Here is a 6,918-nt window from a genome sequence, read left to right as displayed (position 1 = left end):
GTACCTTCTAAGAAAATGTAACACAGAGACTGTGGATTCCCGGACTCACCATTTCCATTGGTTGCAATGGATAGAAATAAGATAAGGCTAAGAAATGTACAGAAATGAGAAACAAGATGGTTCTCACCATTAAGAGATGTATAGAAATAAGAAACAAGACAGTCCTCACCATTAAGAAGGCTCCTTGAGGGTCACAATTATCATCTATTTGTCAGCTCTTTTCCTCATATGTGAGGAATTGAAGTTCCAAGTCTAATTTCACATTTGCAATCTCTTATTCATTTTCTCCATCAAGCTCTCCAATGCCACACTAATATTCCTAAATAAGCATTTCAACATGTCATCCTCTGGCGTGAAAACTTTCAATAGCCTCACTGCTCATAGTATAAAGATCAATGACTCTTAAGTTGGAGAGCTTCTAAAATCTTGAATGGACTTATTTCTTGATCTTACTTTCCACAACTCCTCATTATAAATGTTCTCTTTGGAAAGATGGACAGGTTACTATACTGAGAGTTTACATCCTTTCCCCACTCCAATCTACATGTTCATCTGTTCAAGAACGGTTGGGTGTCTCCCATATGGCAATGCTGTGAGAAGAGATGGTGAGCAAAGTTTCTGCACTCACGGAGCTTGTTGTACAGTCATGGATACAGACATGTGAAATGACCATGGCAATGACAATGACAGAGGAGCACTGGTTGTGATGGGAGCACACAGAACCACACCTAATCCAGCCACGCAGAGGCAAAGAATGTTGCTCAGAGGAAAAGACATCTAAAGTGAATAGAAGTTAGGCAATCTGTTGAAGAAAGTGTGTACCAGACAGAAAAAGCAGTGTATTCAATGGCCTGGTGATGCAGACAATGTTGAGTTTGAGTAACTGAGAGAATCTGAATGGACACAAATAAGTGTGTGTGTGTGTGTGTGTGTGTGAAATAAGCCCAGATCTTCTGAGATCTCACAACCAGGATAACAGTTTTAGACTGGACAGGTTTAAGCACAGAGTGTCATGACTAGATTTGGCTATCATAGAGAATGCCATACCCCAGTCCCATAAATCAGGAAGGGAGTGTTTGAGAGTATTAGTAAGTAATGTCTCTTCTTTCCAGAAGTACTATTAATGATCTTGTTAAGATGTTTGATCCATTTTTCTACATTTGTCCTGAAAGTATGAGAAATCCAACTGAACCATTCTTTGAGAATTTAGGCTCCTGCAGGGCCTTAGAAGAATGATACGGGAGATTTGTCTAAATCAACATAGAGACAAGTATATCACCTGGTGGTATTTCATATCAAAAATTTGTCTTAAAGACAATAGCTACCACTGGTTGAGTGCTCAGTGCATGTTCATATACTCATTTGACTTTGTGTGAGATACCTATTATTATACCCATGTTGGCAACGAGAAAACGGAGACTCGCATGGTTTACATAACTGGCTCGAGGTCTCAGGGTTAATTGCAAATATTTGCTTATTATAAACAACTAAAGCTGGAATTTGAACCTAGAACTACCTGACTCCCAAGCATAGGTAGTTTTAAAGTTTCATTAAGTTGAAATTTACTCTGCATTACTTAGAGATATTTTAGAATATTTCCATCTTCCTTTCTGATAAGTCCAGATGTATAGGCTACTGCATGTTTTGCCTAGAGTGGTAGGCGCCTAACAAATACAGAAAGCATTGGATAGAAATGAGGAGTAAAGGAGGGATACACCAGGGCAGAGGGAGAAGGATGTTTTAGAGTGATTTGTACCGATGAAATATGGGAGAGCAAAATGAGTAGGATTAATGTTTCTCTCACTGACTTCAACTCAGGTCCTTGCCTGAGTAATAACTCGAGGGCTGGAGTAAAACGGCTTCTCCCCTATGGGCCATGTGAGAGATGTAATGAATCGTTCCTTACACAAGGCTCCCTTGTACAGAGGAACACAAGGATACAGAACTGAGTCCTCCAAAAACAGGCCCATGCCCAGGATTTAAAAACCACCAACCAACCTGTACCCAGAAACAGCCATTCATTTAGACGGCAGGGACTGAACAGCTTCAGGAATGTTCCAAACCAAACGGCACAGGGTAACAAACAAACAGCAGCAGCTCCCTCGCATGAGGTTTCCAGGAATCATCCTGCCCAGTAAAGAAAACAACGACCCAAATCTGCTTGTTAACCAATGCAAGTCTGAGAGGATAACTGAGTCTTAATGCTCTTTTATGATTTAATAGTGGAAAAAAAGAATGAAAATGATCCAAGATATTGCCAACAGGTTAAGAACTCAATGGGAAAGCAGAATATTTGGCTGATATTCTACTACTTACCACCTACCCTAGGAAATAAACACATATGCTTACCGCAACATTGTTTGTGACTGTAAAAGCCCAGAATCAACCTAAATATCCATTAATGGAGATGGTCAGTAAAATAGTGTGGTCCTACTGTGGAACAAGAAAGAGGGAAGTTTTAATAAGTACTAATAAGTCCTCAGAGGGCTAGTTCTTGTTATCCAGTTGAGCGAAAAAAGTAAATTGCAGAATCATGTGTACAGTTTGACAATACTTAAGTATGAAGAAGTAGAAAATAAAACTAACTTTGAGCAACTCCATATCTTTTCTGAGGGTAAATGTATTGGGAAAAGCCCTGAAAAGATACATAGCAAATTGACAAAAGTGGTCACTTCTGGAGATGAGGGCTGGATAGGGGATGAGGGCAAAGTGAGGCCTTCAGTTTTATTTATAATATTTAACTTTTAAAAGCAGATATACTCATGCTCAGTTGTGTAATTATAAATTAGTAACAATGATCAAATAAGTCATAATAAGTTAACTTGAAAAAGAACAGGATGGAGGTGGGGGTCAGAAGTTCACTTGGAAACCATGGCTGCCCTGCTGCGATCATAGGAGGGAGGAAAGGCCCATTTCTCACCAGGGGTGCTAGGCGGATAAGCCCATACTAAAATATAAAGTTAACTCTTGCAGATCAACTAGTAAAAAATGTAAGCCCTAGCTGGTTTAGCTCAGTGGCTAGAGCATCGACCTGCAGACTGAGGAGTCCCAGGTTCGATTCTGGTCGAGAGCACATGCCTGGGTTGTGGGCTCAATCCCCAGTCGGGGGCATGCAAGAGGCAGCCAATCAAAGATTCTCTCTCATCATTGATGTTTCTCTCTCTCTCTCTCCCGCTTCTGTCCTCTCTGAATAAATAAAAAAATATTTTTTTAAAATGTAAAAGATATGGACAGATCATTTTCAAAAAAGGGAATGTAATTGTCTAATCTACTTTAAAAAGGATTTGACTTTATTTACAGTCGAAAACATCTATAAAATGATGGCAGGTTTCTGGGGAAAATATTTGCCACAATGTGATAGTAACTTTAATGCCCTTAATATATAAAAAATTCATAAACACTGAAAATGAAAGATATTAACACTGCCTATAGAAGACAAAGGATATGAAAAAACTTATAAAAGAGAAAAAGCTTGGGAAGACATCCATGTTCATGGATTGGAAGAAATAATGTTGTTACTATATCAGTAATATACATAAGTAATATACAGATTTAATACAATTCTTATTAAAATCTCAATGGTGAATTTTGCAGAAATTGAAAAGTCCACCCTAAGATTCATATGGAATTTCAAGGAAGCACATGTACCCAAAACAATCTTGAAAAAAAGAACAAAGTTGAAGGTCTCATGTTTCATGATTTGAAAACTTATTACAAAACTACAATAATCGAAACAGTGTGTTACTGGCCTAAAAAAGTAGACCAGTAGAATTTCAGAATAGAGAGCCCAGAAATAAACCCTCACATATAAGATCAAAGAATTTTCAACAAGGGTGCCAAAACCATTCAAAGAGAAAAGGACTGCTCTTTCAACAAATAATGCTGGTAAAGTTCAATATCACATGCAAAATAATGAAGTTGGACCCTTACTTTACACCATATACAAATGTTAACTGAAAGTGGATTAAAAACCTAAATGTAAGACCTAAAACTATGAAACTCCCAGAAGAAAATCCTTTATAACATTGTATTTTGCAATAATTTCTTGGATATGGCACCAAAAGCACAGGCAATAAAAGCACAAAATGGACAAATGAAACTACATTAAACTTTAAAACTTTGGTTCATCAAAGTAAGCAATTCGCATAATGAATAAGCAATGTACAGAATGGGAGAAATATTTGCAAACCATATATCTGATAAGGAATCAACATCCAGAATACATAAAAAATTTCTACAACTAATAATAAAAAACAAATAATAATTAAAAATAGGCAAAGGACTTAAATAGACATTTTTTTCAAAGAAGCTATACAAATGGCCAACAAGCATATGAAAAGATGCTCAACATCACTAATCATTAGAAAAATGCAAATCAAAACCATACCTTATACCCATTAGAATGGCCACAATAAAAAAAAATCCAGAAAAATAAGATGTGTTAGTGTGGGTATGGAGAAATTGGAACCTTTGTATACTATAGGTGGGAATGTGAAATGGTATAGCTGCTATGAAAAATAATATGGAGGTTTCTCAAAAAATTAAAAATAGAATTACCACATGATCCAGTAACCCCATTTCTGAGTATACATCCAAAAGAATTAAAAGTGGTGGCCCTGGTTGGGTAGCTCAGTTGGTTTGAGCATGCACATAGGAGAAGCAACCAATGAATGCATAAATAAGTGAAACAACAAAATCCCTCTATCAAAATTAATTTAAAAACAAAGGAGAAAAAAAAGACAGATTGTCTTAGAAAAAAAAAAAATTAAGCAGAATCTCCAAGAGATCTTTACACACCTATATCCATTACAGCATTATTCACAATAACCAAGGGGTGGAAGCAATCCAAGTGTTCATCAACAGATAAATGGATAAACAAAATGTGGTGTATATATATATATATATACACAATTTCATATTATTCTGCTTTTAAAAAGGAAATCCTGGCACATGAAACAATATGATGATTCCTGAGGACATTGAGCTAAGTGAAATAAGCCACTCACAAAAAGACAAATGCTATATTATATTATTCCACTTAGATGAGGCATCTAAAATAGTCAAGCTCACAGAATTGGAAAGCAGAATGGTGGTTGCCAGGAGCTGGGAGGAGGGGGAAATGGGAAGTTGTCCAATGAGCATAGAATTTCAGTTTTGCAAGATTAAGAACACTCTGGAGAGTGCAACAGTGAGACTATACTTAACACTATGAACTGCACACTTAAAATGGTTAAAATGGTAAATTTTATGATGTGTCTTTTACAAAAAAAGAGAGGAATCCCAGGTGATTTGTACATGCATTCAAGTTTGAGATGCACTATTCTACCAAAACTTGATATTGGAGCTAGAGTTTTAAAGCTTTGATACTCTTAAAATATTTTATAGATGTTATCTGGAGAATATAACGAAACATTTGAATAAAGTGATGAATAAGATGAAAAGAGAAAATGATAACAACTTTCAAAAGTAGCATTCCCCAGAGGAGATTAATGTTGATTTACAGGCACAATGCCAATAAGGCTTTCACTCATCAACCAGAGTGGAAAATTCCAATTGTTAAAAACCCCTCAAAACGTATTGATGGTTAATCAAAGAAATTTGGTGATCCCTCTTTCAGGCATAATGACCAGCCTGGTAAGATGAAAAACAAACAAACAAACAGATACAATAGCCCCATCTATCAAGTTGTTAAATATAAAACATAAATACAACATAAAAATAATATACATGCAGTAAAGGACTGAAATGTTACATGTAACATTCAATGAATTTTGACGACATGCGCGGGTAGGCATGTGTACACACACACACACACACACAATGAAACCACACAAATCAAGTTACAGAACACTTCCAAAACTACAGAAGACTCTCTCATGATCCTCCCCAGTCAATTCCTAGAGAGAATGTTAAGAGCTAATACTTGTAATCATGTTGTGTGAAATGAACTTCTATATATCATTAATCAGTGAATGCTTTCTAAAAAGCAATTTTATGATATTATCAAAACTAGTGATAATGCTCAATTTCTTTATTGAGGAAGGAATTTGGATTCTTGGGATTTATCCTAAGCAAAAAAATGAGATGTAATAAAACATACATAAAAGGATGCTGATTACTGCTACACTATCCTCAAAAAAATTAGAAATTGCCCTAACCAATTTGGCTAAGTGGTTGGCATGTCGGCCTTCGGACTGAAGGGTCCTGAATTCTATTCTGGTCAAGGGCACATACCTCGGTTGCAGGCTCGATCCCCAGCCTCAGTTAGGGCATATGCAGGAGGCAACCAATCGATGTGTCTCTCTCACATAGATGTTTCTTTCTCTCTGTCTCTCTCCCCCTCTCTTCCACTTTCTCTAAAAATCAATGGAAAAAATATCCTTGGATGAGGATTAACAAACAAACAAACAAATAAATAAATAAGTTAGAAATTGGAGGAGATGTGGGACAAAGGATACAATTTTCAGTTAAAGAAGAATAGGTTCTGAGGATCTAATGTACAGCATGGTGACTGCAGTTAACACAATATTGTATGCTTGAAGGTTGCTGGGAGTACATCATAAGTATTCTCACCACACACTCCAAAAGTTAACTATGTGAGGTGATGGATGTTTAATTATTTTGATCTTGGTAATCATTCCAAAATGTATATGTATATAATATCATATTGTGCACTTTAAATATCTATAATTATATTTGTTAATTAATTCTCAATAAAGTTGGAGAAAAAAATAAAGTACACACAAAAAATTAGAAATAGCCTAAGTATATATCATAAGAGAATTGTTGGATTATAATCTAACTTGAAATAGTTGCAGTCACTAAAACTGTGGTTTTTTTAAAAAAAATCTAACTGAAAAAATACTCATAATGCTTAGGTATTAGGAAGGATAAAATAAAATGAGAAATTCAATATGA

The sequence above is a fragment of the Myotis davidii genome, unplaced genomic scaffold (genome assembly GCF_000327345.1).
Source record: "Myotis davidii unplaced genomic scaffold, ASM32734v1 scaffold240, whole genome shotgun sequence".
NCBI lineage: Eukaryota > Metazoa > Chordata > Mammalia > Chiroptera > Vespertilionidae > Myotis > Myotis davidii.
Note: the sequence above shows the minus strand (reverse complement) of the source record.